We start from the raw sequence: 13,612 nt of genomic DNA, 5'->3' as shown, positions 1-13,612 counted from the left end.
TTTAGCAGCATCAAGTTTTTGGCGCCGTTGCCGGGGACTAATTTTGTTTACAATTACTTCATTCATCTCGAAGCTTAAACAATTGTTTGGGATTTTTCCAACCGAGGACTGATAATCAGTCGTACTCTTATCTGATTTCATAAGCTGAAACTGTTCTTGCAGGTGCTGAGTTGAGAAAACAATGGCCGAAGATATGTCCGTGATGGAGCTGCTTAAGGCGAGACGGTCAACAAGCACCTCCGGTATCCTAGAGCCGTCAATAACAGCAGCATCATTCGAAATCAGACCAGCGATGATCCAGATGATCCAGAGCTCGGGGCAGTTCAAGGGGGATTACTACGAAGATCCCAATTCACACCTTGACAAATTCGTAGAATATTGCAGCACTTTCAAGTGCGAGGGAGTGACATCTGAGCAAATCTACCAGAAGTTATTCAGATTTTCTTTAAAAGAAGAAGCTGCAGAATGGTTACATTCAGTGGAGCCAGGCTCTCTCACCGGCTGGGATAATACAGCATCAGCTTTCCTAGCAAAGTATTTCCCCCCATCAAAGACTGCCCAGTTCAGAAGCGAAATTGCATCGTTTAAGCAGTCCGAGAGTGAGAACCTGCATCTAGCTTGGGAGAGATTCCAGAGATTGTTGAGAAGGTGCCCCCACCATGATTACCAGCGGTACCAGCTTGTTGATATGTTCTACTCGGGAATATCTCCTGTCAACCGCGCTTTTCTAGATACAGCGGCAGGAGGGAATCTGTTCAACAAAACCGCACTACAGGCTTATAATCTGGTGAAAGAATTGGCCGAACGGAGTGCATGTTGGCAAGATGCAAAGCCGCCTCAGAGCAGGGCCACTACATCAGAGGAGTGCAGTGGGGTGTGGCAAAAATCCAACCCTCAGATAACAGCACTCGCGGAAAAGGTAGCTCTGCTGGGAAGTCTTTTGAGCTCACCAGGGGCAGTAGCGAAGTGTGAGGTTTGCAGCGGAGGGCACAATAGTGTGGCATGTCCAGTGGTGCTCGAACAGATCATCTATTCAAGGCAGGACGAGCAGAGGAGGTCTAGTTCTACATTCAACCTGGAGAGAGACATGGACGCCCTAAGAGAAAGTGTGAGCACAGTAGAGAGAAGATTGGCAAACAATGAAGCATTCTATCAAAGACTTCAGAAGCAAGTGAGTAAGATGGCAGAAGAGGAAGCACGGGCAATCACGCTCAGGAGTGGAACACAGGTCAAAGGACCAACGTTCGTGCCTCCACATGACGAAGGGTTAGACCCAGTCACTGGTAATGTCTCATCGGACCCATCTCCGTCCCAAGTAAGTATTTCTGATCAGGTTCCGATAACTGACACTTCTGAACAACCGACACAGGTAACATTACCTTACCCTACTGCTAGAAGAGCTAAATTAGATAAGGATTATTCAAAGATGCTTGATGTGTTTAAGAAAATAGAGATTAATCTCCCGTTCCTAGAACTTATTGAGAATATGCCTGTGTATGGAAAGTTTTTGAAAGAATTAATCTCTAAAAAGAAAAGAATAGGAGATCATGAAACCGTAATGCTGAGCCAGGAATGCTCTGCGATGCTCACAAACCCACTCCCCAAAAAATCTAAGGACCCTAGTAGTTTCAGCATACCTTGTACAATAGGAAAAATGCATTTTAAACGTGCCTTGTGTGATCTAGGGGCAAGCATTAACTTAATGCCTTTATCTGTTTACAGGAAATTGGGAATGGGAGATCCAAAACCAACATCAGTCACCATACAGCTGGCGGACAGATCGATAAGACGACCAGTGGGAGTGGTAGAAGACCTTTTGGTGAAGGTAGACCAGTTCATTTTTCCAGCTGACTTCGTGATAATGGACATAGAGGAGGACGATCAGGTGCCGATCTTATTAGGGAGACCTTTTCTCGCGACAGGACGGACTCTGATTGACGTCGAAGGAGGAAAATTAATTCTTCGTTTACAGAATGAAGAAGTGGAATTCAACATTCTGAAATCTATGAAATTTCCCATCGATGACGAATGTTGTAATTTCTTGAGCCTTACTGACACTTTGGTTGAGAGCACTTTTCAGGAGAACGAGGTAAAGAATCTGAGCATCGAACTAGAGAAGGAAGAACTGTCAGATGAAGAGGTTGGGGACAGCAGTAAAGAAGAATGTAATTGGGCCCGACACGATGAACTCTTAGAGAGGGAAACCAAAACAAGGCCTAAAACTTCAATCGAAGAACCACCAGCACTCGATCTAAAACCTTTGCCTGCACATTTGAAATATGTATTCTTAGCACCACCTGTACACTTACCCGTAATTATTTCTGCAAAACTGACAGGTCATGAGGAAGATCGTTTGGTGGAGGTGCTGAGGAAGCATAAGGAGGCCTTTGGGTGGCAAATGTCTGACATAAAAGGGATCAGCCCGTCACTTTGCGAACATCAGATCTATATGGAAGATAGAGTGAAGCCGACTGCTCAACCGCAGAGGAGGCTTAACCCAAAAATGAAGGAGGTGGTTAAGGCTGAGGTGATTAAGCTGCTTGATGCAGGGATGATCTTTCCAATCTCCGACATCCAGTGGGTGAGTCCCGTGCATATGGTGCCAAAGAAGGGAGGCACAACAGTGACGCTGAACGAAAAAAAATGAGTTGATCCCGGTGCGAAAAACGACAGGGTGGCGAATGTGCATTGATTTCAGGAAATTGAACGATGCTACCCGAAAGGACCATTTCCCCCTTCCGTTCATCGATCAAATGCTTGAACGCATGGCAGGTAATTTCTTTTTCTGTTGTGTGGATGGGTATTCGGGCTACATGCAAATCTCGGTGGATCCTGATGATCAAGAAAAGACCACTTTCACATGCCCTTTTGGGACTTTTGCATATAGACGGATGCCCTTTGGGCTATGCAATGCACCTGCTACGTTTCAGAGGTGCATGACAGCTATATTTTCTGACATGATAGAAAATTTCATGGAGGTTTTTATGGATGATTTTTCTATTTTTGGAACAACCTTTGATAGCTGTTTGCATAACCTAGATTTAATGCTGCAAAGATGTGAAGAGACTGATCTAGTTCTAAACTGGGAAAAATGTCAGTTTATGGTCACCGAATGTATTGTTTTAGGCCATAAGGTGTCGCGAAAAGGTATTGAGGTAGACCCTGCTAAAATTGAGGTCATTGAAAAACTGCCCCCTCCCTCCAACGTCAAAGCAATAAGGAGTTTTTTAGGCCACACTGGTTTTTACAGACGTTTCATAAAAGATTTTTCGAAAATTTCCAAGCCTATGACCCTATTACTAATGAAGGATGCCAATTTCGTTTTCACACCCGAATGCCTAGAGTCTTTCAATACATTGAAGAGTAAATTAACCAAAGCTCCCATTATGGTTAGCCCCAATTGGGACTTACCCTTCAAATTAATGTGTGATGCCAGCGACACAGCCGTAGGGGCATGCTTAGGGCAGAGAGTGGACAAAATTTGCCAACCAATTTCTTATGCTAGTAAAACCCTTAATGATGCCCAAGTAAATTATACAACCACGGAGAGGGAATTATTAGCTGTGATTTTTGCCCTCGAGAAATTTCGTTCATATTTAGTGCTGTCCAAAGTCATTGTTTACACTGATCATGCCGCATTGAGGTATTTGTTTTCTAAGCAGGATGCGAAACCGAGGCTCCTTAGGTGGATCTTGTTGCTGCAGGAGTTTGACTTGGAGATACGAGATAAGAAGGGAGTGGAGAACGTGGTTGCTGATCATCTCTCCCGAGTGGAAAAGGAGGAAGAGAATGAGGAAATGACTGCAGACATCGAGGAAAAGTTCCCCGATGAACACCTACTGGCAATACAACACGTACCTTGGTTCGCTGATTTTGCTAACTTCCTGGTAGGAAAGGTGGTCCCACCCGAGTTTTCCTACCAACAGCGGAAAAAATTCCTGCATGATGTGAAACAATATTTTTGGGATGACCCCTATTTGTTCAAAGTCTGTGGTGACAATATTATTCGCCGATGCATACCAGAAGCGGAGACTGCCTCTGTCCTTGCATTCTGCCACTCCAAAGAGGTAGGTGGACACCACGGGGCAAATAGGACTGCAGCTAAGGTACTTCAGAGTGGGCTATATTGGCCCACCATTTTTCGTGACGCTTTTGATTTTGTTAAAAATTGTGATAAATGTCAACGTACTGGGAACATTTCACAACGACATGCCATGCCTATGAAACCCATTTTAGTTTGTGAAATTTTTGATGTTTGGGGAATAGACTTTATGGGTCCTTTCCCAAAGTCATTCAATAACGAGTACATCCTTGTAGCCGTAGACTACGTCTCTAAATGGGTGGAGGCTATAGCCTTACCTAATAATGATGCGCGGGATGTCAACCGGTTCTTGCAAAAGAACATTTTTACACGGTTCGGCACCCCCCGCACCATTATCAGTGATGGCGGATCACATTTTTGCAACCAGGCTTTTAGACAGGTCTTGCATAAATACGGGGTCACTCATAAAGTGGCAACCCCGTATCACCCTCAGACCAGTGGGCAAGTAGAAGTTTCTAATAGAGAAATCAAAGACATCCTTGAAAAAACTGTGAATTCCTCTAGAAATAATTGGCCTCTCAAATTGGATGATGCACTATGGGCATATAGAACCGCATTTAAAACACCAATTGGGATGTCCCCATTTAGGCTAGTGTATGGTAAAGCATGTCATCTCCCTGTCGAACTCGAACATAGAGCCTACTGGGCTACACGTTTTCTAAATTTTGATGCAAGAGTTGCAGGACAAAACCGTTTACTACAGTTGGATGCTTTGGAAGAGTTTAGGCTTGGTTCCTATGAGAGTTCCCGGATCTACAAGGAGAAAACAAAAAGATGGCACGACAAGAGAATAATCAAACGTCACTTTGAGGTAGGGGATAAGGTGTTGCTGTACAACACTAGACAACGATTATTTCCGGGTAAGTTGAAATCAAGGTGGTATGGCCATTCGAGGTCACCCAGTTATTCGCCTCAGGAGCAGTGGAAATCACAAACGGGAACAGTCCCCCGTTTAAGGTCAATGGGCAGCGGCTTAAAATCTACGAAGATGACTTGGGCGCAGTGGAGACACTGCGTTACACGGACGCCCACTAAGGGAGTTTCTACTATCCTATATCTCTCCTTGCTTTTACCTTGCTTTCTCATATGCATATTTTGGAACATTTATGCATAATTTAGTGTGGGGGGGGGAGACAAAATAGGATAGGTATTTTGTACATTTATCATTTGCATGCTTTGTGTTTGTTTTTGATCTGCTTTGTGTTTGTTTTTGCTCTGCTTTGTTTTTGTACATTTATGCTTTGTGTTTGTCTAAAGGGGGGGAATCTCAGGCGGTTGATTTTTGAGGCGTCTAGTATTCCTAACATTACAAGTGAAAGTGTGCTTGAAAGTCTAAAAGTTCAGTGAAATCGTTGCATGTATAAAACTTGTGAACAACATGTGAGTCCCCTAAGAGGGTATTTAGCTAAGATTGACATGGAACGTGGCGTTAGGCGAGGCTAGGATTGTTGTCAATAACCATGAAATTATGAGCTAGAGCCGAAGGTCGTCATGTTAGACTCATTTGTAGGATCTATCGACCTCTTAGGTGTAGGATTACAGTTATTGTCATTATGCTCATGGGAATTGCATCCAATACTGATTGAATGTTGTGTTATAAGTGAACTTGAAATGATGAGGCACCTAGGATTAGCCATTTGTGAATATAGCCCAGTCTTTGCTCAGACCAAAATCCCTTAACAAACTCCATTAGATAAGCCCCTTTGAGCTTCAGTGTCCCATTTCCTTTGATCACCTCGTTACAAGTCCTTAGCCTTCCTAAATACCTTTCTTTTCCCGAGTAAGTGACTTAACTTGAATCATTATGCACATATCCTTCAAAGTGAAGCAGTAGCCTATTCATATTGACTCCTGGTTCCAAAGAAAAAAAAAACTGGTTCAAAAAAAAAAAAAAAAAAAACATTGAACCAAAGAAGATGTAGAGGAAAGAACAAAAGGCATACTCCAATTGCTTCCAGAACTAACATAAAACAACCTTGAGCTTCTAACCAGCACATGGCGGAAACAGTGCTAATATTTGAGCTGAGTCACTAACTCTTTGCCTAAATTACCTCCTTACTACCCCCAAACCTTAACCTACTGTACAACCCTGTAAAGACCTCGGATCTTATTTACTTGTGATGCGTAATTTTAACCGGATGGATGATGCAATTCCAACTTGACCATTTTGTGCAATACCACTGTAGAGAGCTCACCAAATTCTTATGACACCCAAACACTTGAGTGTAAGAGCGGCCACCTGTGAGCTAGCAACCTTAGTCCTCACCTTTCACCTTCACAAAGTGTTAGTCGATAAAACTAATTGATCGTTTTCGGGGAATTTATATGAGGTTCACTCTGTTCCTACATTGCAACTAGAGTAGTCTGAAACCGTATGGATTATTAATGCACAATAGAACCTTGTTTATGTATGGGAGCTGATCGTTGAAATTTCACTGCCTTTGACTCCTTCTTGCTTGAGGCCAAGCAAGACTCAAGTGTGGGGGGGTTGATAGCTCCCATGTATATGAGGATTTTAGGATCATTTGGGGTCGTTTTTGCCTTATTTCTGCTTAACCACATACCAATCTGTTATCTTTTAGCTAGAAGTAATGATTTCCGTTACTTACGGCATTCTCTGTATTTTCAGGTGCTTTTTAGGACGTTTTGAGCATTTCAGGACATTTTAAGGGCCACCAGATCAACTGCTGGAAGCAAGGACCGAAACAGATGCGTCCAAGAGGGGTTCGTGGACTTTCCAGCACCTGTCTCGTCGAGACAGTGCCTGTCTCGACGGGACAGGCCCGCGACTCACCGAGACACTGTTAGTCTCGACGAGATGAGGCGGGCCGGTGGTTTCCAGAAGAGGCCATCGCGTGGTGTCTCGACGAGATGACCAGTGTCTCATCGAGACACCAACTTGTCTCGCCGAGACACATCAGGTCTCGACGAGACGAGACGCAAGGATCATTTTCCCAGCGCCTTCTCACCTCTAGGGCGCGAATTTTGGCCAAAATAATGCCCAAAATACCCCCAAAGCACCTGCTGCTATAAATAGAACATGATGCCTCCTTTGTGAGGGTTACTTCTTCTTTTTATTTTTCTCTAGCGGCATTGTTAAATTTTTCTTCTTCTTCTTTCTTGCTTTGAGAGGAATGGAGAGTTTTAAAGATCGTAGTTGTTGATTTGAAGATTGGGAAGGAGAGTTCTCTCGATATTTGTAATCAAAATCAGACAAATCGGGTTTTAGATTTCTAAACTCATAACTCTGTCTTTTACTTTTCGCTTCTTAAGTCAATATGCTTCATATTGATGATTTATGTTTCTGCAAGTTGTTTAGTTTGACCATGAACTAACCCCCATCCAATCTGGGATGGGGATGGAATTGATTGTGTGACCTAGAATGGTAGAGATTTGGGTTTATGGGAGTTATTCCCGATTGATCAGATTATTCGAGCTTAATGCCTCAAATTTGTCAGACTTAGGAGTGGGTGTTAGAATGAGAATCGATGATAATCAACTAACCTGAAATTAAGAACAACAAGCTCTTCGAAGTTGACAAGTTTAGGATGGTGGATAGGTGATCCCTGACCAAGGAATCGCTTATCCGGAACCGGAATGATCTGACCTCGCTAGAGACCACTAGGAGTGCGGATTTGTGGCTGGGCTACGGGTCTAGCCTTGATCACTATTGAACCTTACCTTTTGCATGACCTAGGATTTGCAATAACCAAGGTTGAGCGAAAGGACCACTTAAGATTGACAGACTTGAAGTGGTAAATTCTATGATTACCGTCAATTATCATTAGGATATAAAACTGAATCCCGTAAGCCATACTAGGGAGCCAATCAAGGGGAACCCTCATCCCGGATTGCTTCATCAATTATACTATTTCCTCTCACAGTAAGTTTCTTTTATGTTAAGTTTTAAAACAGATTGTTCATTAATTCTCAGACATTTACACAACATCCTGAACAATTGCTAGTCTTTGTTAGCTGAATAATTAATTGTGACAACTAGTCCTTGTGGTTCGATCTCGTGCTTAAGCACTGTACTACTTGTTGAGATAGGATTCACTTCTCCTGTTTATCGCTATACACTTTAGCAGCATCACCTATCTATTTCTTTTTCTTGCCCTATGACTGACTTCTCTCGTACTGACGTTGCTCATGCTGAGCTCTAGCAGCTTGCGCTTTCTCCCCCATTTTGTCAACTTCAGGGAGCTTAAACTCATCGGTTAAGACAGCGCGAGTCAGTTCTTGTGAAAGCTCTTTTAGTTTGTCAGCACTTTCATTGACGCCATCAAAAATGGCAACTCCATCAGCTGATACTTCTACTGGTATATGAAGATTAGCAGCACTGAGCATATTTACACTGAAAGCTTGAGCTTTGGCTTGCCAGATGAGAGCTTCAGAGAGGCCAGCAAAGACTTGGTGGAAATTTTTCAAGAGAGCTGAGCCATAATGATGACGCTGGATATTATTATGACCGATGTGGTTGAAAGATTGATGTGCGAGAGACAGCAACTCATTCTGCTTCAAAGCGTCAGTATCCATCTCTTGCTTGTTGAGGTTAAGTAGCCTGATGGCCTCACCAATTTGCTCGACTGAGCACTGACTATAGGACACCATTTGCTCATTTGTCTTAAGTTGCTCAGTATGAAGCTGAGCAAAAAGCATCTTGAGTTCGGAGGAAGTGGCGTAGTCAGTGTTCACAGAAGACAACTTCTGAACTTGTAGATGGAGTGAGTTCAGGTGTTGAATTATTGACAGCTGTATCTCTGCCAACTTGGCAAGTGAATCCTGCTTAGCTTGCTGGGCTTGGAGTGACAAGACTACATTCAGCAGATCCTTGAGTCCCTTGACTTCGTTGAGAAGCAGAGTGACCTGGGAGAGCTGAGTTGTCTCAGGAATTGAAGATCCAGCAGTAGGCGAAGCGGAGTGTTGAAGATCGTGGATGAGTGCTTGCACTGAGTCAATGAGCTTTTTGCCGGACTCAGTGGCATCCCGATGTACATCAGTATGACCAGATGACCAGAAGAAGGTGGACTGAAGGGAGTACCCTGGTCAGTGACTGGATGACTTGGCTCAATCTGCACTTGAGTAGGAGGTAAGGTTGATTGATCAGCAGAGAGGTTGGTGATGGAAGTCATAACCCGAACACTGTCAGTGCTGACGGCAGAAGGATGAGGAGTCAGCACCATGCTTGAGGAAACAGCATGGACAGTGCTTAGTTCAACCTGACTTGTTGAAGTGGTGGAAGTGGTATGCTCGGCATGTTCCTGTTGAGAAGAAACAGAGGCTTGTTTTTCCAACGGCGTTGTAGTAGAGGAAGTTGAGGGCCGTTTGAAAAATTTTAATTGGACGGTAGAAGGATCCTTTATTGTCTTGGAGAGGACAAGTTCAGGAATAGTCGGTGATTGCTCATGAAGTTCATTGACCGACACCTCACTGGCCTTAACCAGCTTCCTCCTTCTACGTGGTGGAGTGGAAGTAGGAGCAACTTCTTCTGAGTGAGTGGAAGTAGTTTCCTTTTCCTCAGTATTGGTCTGGTCAGCTTGATCAACTTGCTCAACTCCAGCAGCTAACTCGGTGTCAGTTTGCACAGCTCCACACTCTAACCCAATGTTAGCATTTTCAACCTCGATTTCGCTGTCATACTCTTCAGACTCCTCAGCGTCATCCTGACCGCTGGCTTCAGCTTCTTCTTCAGCAGTGCTGTCTCCATCAAGTTCTTCCTCAACTTGGGAGATGAAGTGGTCATCTAACTGGACCTTAGTTTCCTCAGCATCAGTACCCTGGCATTGAGTGAAATGAGAATCACTCGGTACAATAAAGTCGGTTGGTATAACGTCCAGAGGTGCCAGTGTTGAGGTCTTTTGCTTCTTCTGAGGTAGCTCAGCAGCTTTCTCAGTTCCAGGCTCACCTTGCCTGGTTCTCTTCTCAGCTGACTTACCAGCTGACCTTTGCCTCTTCGCTGGAGACTCAACGTTTTTAGAAGGAGTCTCAGCAGATTTCCTCTTGCGAGAAACTGGGGCCTTAGTTCTTCGCCCTTTCTTTGGCTCAGAAGTTTCCTCAGCTTGGTGATAAGTGTCCAATTCAACGTTCAAATGTCCACTTTAGTGCTAGGTTATTTAATTAATTTGGTGTTATTTTGGGTATTATTGCTTGTTTTGGTTTGATTTGCCTCCACAGGACTCAAATGATTAAAAGGAGCAGAATTGGACTTAATTGAAGAAACTTTGAACCAGAAAGGAATTTGGAGCTGAATTAAAGGAGCTCAAACGAGAATGGAGTTAGTCTTGCCCAAGACTAAGGACCTTCGAATCTGCTGATGTCCAGAATTGACCAGGACTCTCCTTTATTCTATCAAGAATGAACCTGGACAGTTGGATGACTAAGCATGCACGAAATTAGGAGATATGACAAATTAGAAAAGATTTGTGATTAGGAAAAAGATTATTTTGTTAGCTAATTTTTAGGAGAGGCTTTTCTCTACAAAAAGCCTCATTTACGTTCTTAGAATAGGTTCTTGTTTAGGCTTTATTTTTCAGTATTATTTTGTTCTCTCTTTGAAGCAGAAACATATGTTCTTCCATGGCTATTCGTAGCTAAACTTCTATATTCAGTTAAGGGTTAATTCAAAGGAGGTTTTTCTTCATTATCGTGAGACTGTTGCGCTTTAATTATTCTTATTAATGCACCGTTTATTTGTTCATTGCATTTAGGGATTTAGTCTCAATTGATTATTCAATCTTCGAATGATAACTGCAGGTCGTTCTTTGAATTGGATTGTCATACGGCTGAATTGGTAAAGTTAGAGTTTCACCTAAACGAACCAATCATAGTAGCAATCGATGATATAAATTAGGTTAGTTTTGTATTTGAAAGAATAGATTCAGATTTGACAACCTGAGATTGTCTTTCATGTGACATTAATACAAAATTAATTAGGTTTATTTGAGTCGAATGAACAAGTAATTTAGTTTCTGAATCGTCTACGCTAAGTGTCGGTTGGCTAAGGTCGGGTTTTTCTAATTCATCAGGCTGTCAATAGATTAAATCTTGACTGCTAAGGCATGATTATTTATTGATTAGGAACTGGTTATACGCGCGTGCTTGACCAGTTTAATATTAAGGAAGAATACTCCAAACCGATCCGGTATGTGTATAAGAGTCTATTTTATCTGTCTGTGATCGATACTGAGTGAATTACCTACCTGCGAACCCCCTTGATCGGATTTCTCCAAACGTTGTTTACAAATCATATTTACTCTTGCTAATTTTATTTTATTTGAAATTCTCAATTGGTTAAACCTCACAAATCAAAACCCCCTGTTTATTTCTCAAGTCATTATTGTTTTGAGTCAGTAATATTCCCTTGGGTTCGACCTTTGCTTACCCTTGTTACAAATCCATATTTCGGTCAAGTAAAGTATTAATTATTTTTAGTGGATTCGACACCCATCAAATTTTGGCACCGTTGCCGGGGAATATTCTAACTTGATTTAAAGCAATTTATGACCAGGTCTGAAAATTTGGAACAACTTCTTTTTGAATCAGAAATAGAAAAAAAACAGCAAGGAAACTCCAAAAAGAAGCAAAGCTGCAGAAACTTCAAGTTCCAGTGAAGAAAGTGAACAATCTGAAGAGGAGACGATGGCAGCCAGAACTTTAAGACAACTTCATGCACCTCAGGCTAATCAACAGCCCTTATGCGTCACATACCCAGTCCTAAATGCGGCTTTTGAACTTAAATCGGGACTGATTCATTATTTACCTAAGTTTCATGGAATGGAAAGCGAAAATCCGCATAATCATCTCAAAGAATTTCATACAGTCTGCTCAGGTATGAGTCCCCAAGGGATAACTGAGGAACAAGTGAAATTAAGAGCCTTTCCATTTTCTTTGCAGGATGCAGCTAAAGACTGGTTTCTCAATTTGCCCTCTGGATCCAGCACAACATGGATGGGTATGGCACAAGCATTCCTCGAAAATTATTTTCCAGCTTCTCGAGCAGCAATGATTCGAAGGGAGATTAGTGGGATAAGGCAAAAAGATATTGAGACACTCCATGACTATTGGGAGAGGTTCAAAAGGTTATGTGCAAGCTGTCCCCAACATGGTATAACTGAACATTCTCTTATTCAATATTTTTATGAGGGAATGTTAGGAATGGAAAGAAAAATGGTAGATGCTGCAAGTGGGGGAAGCCTCATTGATAAAACACCATCTGCTGCTAAAGAATTGATCCAAAGCATGGCAGTAACTTCCCAACAATTTGGCAAACAACAAGATGCTCCACGAAAAGCGTATGAGGTAGGTACTTCTTCCATTGAAGAAAAATTAAATACTTTGACATCCCTTGTACAAAATTTGGTTGTAGGGAAGGTAGCTCAAGTGAAAACATGCGGGATATGCTCAATTATCGGACATGCCTCAGATGAATGTCCCACATTGCACGAAGGTACACTGGAGCAGATCAATGCCGTCTTTGGATATCAAGGGCAGCCCCCACAGAAGTATGATCCATACCTCAGCTACAAGCAGCAAAATAATGTGCTTCAACCGAATGCAACCCAACAATATCAGCAAAGACCTCAACAATATAGACATGTTCAAACAGATCCAAATTCAGGTATGTTGTCAAATTCTAATGATCAATTTGTAATGTCTAATCTGCTGAAATTTCAGGAAGAACAAGGCAAGGTCAATGCCAATTTTCAAGCCACCTTACAAAATTTAGAGAAGCAAATGAGTCAGATAGCTACCACTCTGAGTGCAATACAGTCCCAGGGGAAGTTACCTTCACAAACTGATCTGAGACAGAATGTGAGTGTAATTTCGCTTCGCAGTGGAAAAGAATTAGTCTTGCCTAAGACTAAGTCTATTTCCGAATCAAAACAGCCTGTGTCAGAGAAATCTGCAAGCAAAGATCAAGTATATGAAAATGAGACAGAAGGTTCAGCTGGTAAGTCATCTGGAGAAAAAGCCACAAATCAAGACACACCTTTGGTAATTAGACCACCTTTCCCTAGTCGTTTAGCCAAATCAAAGAAAGCAAAGGAGGAGAAAGACATCTTTGAGACGTTTCGCAAGGTTGAGGTAAATATTCCATTGCTTGATGTTATTAGACAAATCCCTCGATATGCTAAATTCCTCAAAGAATTGTGTGCTAACAAGATTAAAAAAATTGGGTATGAAAAGATAACAATGGGCGAGAATGTGTCTGCTGTCCTACAAGGAAAAATGCCCCAAAAGTGCAAGGACAGAGGTATGTTTGCTATTTCCTGCCAAATCGGAAATACTAGTATTAAAAGAGCAATGTGTGATCTAGGAGCGTCAATTAATGTCATGCCTAAATCAATTTATTCATCTTTAAATGCTGGACCTCTTGAGAAAACGGGAGTAGTGCTTCAACTTGCTAACTGATCTATTATTTACCCTGAAGGGTTGTTGGAAGATGTTTTGGTGCAGGTTGATGGTTTAATTTTTCCAGCTGATTTCTATGTCGTAGACATGGAAGATGAA

The 13,612-nt window shown here is 42.3% G+C and overlaps 1 non-coding gene across 1 annotated transcript; it reads right to left on the bottom strand.

Annotated features, from left to right (window-relative positions):
* Positions 1–559: 559 nt before the first annotated feature.
* On the bottom strand, positions 560–666 carry LOC136216203 (small nucleolar RNA R71). Its single transcript, XR_010683193.1, has one exon. It is a non-coding gene; the product is annotated as a small nucleolar RNA R71 (small nucleolar RNA).
* Positions 667–13,612: the final 12,946 nt, after the last annotated feature.

This window comes from Euphorbia lathyris, chromosome 1 (assembly GCF_963576675.1).
Source record: "Euphorbia lathyris chromosome 1, ddEupLath1.1, whole genome shotgun sequence".
Taxonomy (NCBI): Eukaryota; Viridiplantae; Streptophyta; class Magnoliopsida; order Malpighiales; family Euphorbiaceae; genus Euphorbia; species Euphorbia lathyris.
Note: the sequence above shows the minus strand (reverse complement) of the source record. Positions and strands in the feature narration are given on the sequence as shown.